Source organism: Tachyglossus aculeatus, chromosome X1 (genome assembly GCF_015852505.1).
Source record: "Tachyglossus aculeatus isolate mTacAcu1 chromosome X1, mTacAcu1.pri, whole genome shotgun sequence".
Lineage (NCBI taxonomy): Eukaryota > Metazoa > Chordata > Mammalia > Monotremata > Tachyglossidae > Tachyglossus > Tachyglossus aculeatus.
In genome coordinates this window covers 89,770,768-89,771,602 of record NC_052101.1, presented here as the reverse complement: position 1 = coordinate 89,771,602, position 835 = coordinate 89,770,768, and positions in this window count along the sequence as shown.

The window sequence follows — 835 nt, the reverse complement described above, 5'->3', positions numbered from 1 at the left end:
GGGACTGTGTCCAACCTGATTAACTTGTATCTACTCTAGCGCTTAGAACAGTGCTTCGCACATAGTAAGCGCTTAACAAGTTTTGTCTTGTATTATGCTTTCGAGTCATCTCCGACACATAGCGACGCCATGGACACATCTCTCCCAGAACGCCCCGCCTCCATCAACCACAGAGTTTTCTTGGTAAAAACAAGGAAGTGGTTTACCATTGCCTCCTTCCGCGCAGTGAACTTGGGTCTCTGCCCTCGACTCTCTCCCATGCCGCTGCTGCCCAGCACAGGTGAGTTTTGACTTGTAGCAGATTGCCTTCCATTTGCTAGCCACTGGCCTAGCTAGGAATGGAATGGGTATGCTCCTGCTTGACTCTCCCACTTATAGATGAGACTGGTGGAATCTCCAAGTGGGATCCTGAGAGGCAGCTTACCAAGTACCAAAATTATCATTATTATCATTATTATTATCTCTTATTCACTGTTGCTGTAAACCAGAGACTTGATTTCCCCCTCCCCACAGAGCAGAGAGCTTTTCTGCCCCTTGCTCAGCCTCTCAGTGGGGAGGGGAGGTGGGAGGATTTCCCCTCTAATAATCGTGGTATTTGTTAAGCGCTTACTATGTGCCAAGCACTGTACTAAGCACTGGGGTGGGTACAAGCAAATAGGGATGGACATATTTCCTGTCCCATGTGGGGCTCACAGTCTCAATCCCCAATTTGCAGATGAGGTAACTGATGCACAGAAAAGTGAAGTGATTTACCCAAGGCCACACAGCAAACAAATGGTATAGTAAGGGGGTACTCTGTATGTGGGCAGGCAGGTGACTCAGGAGAGCTAGGTTA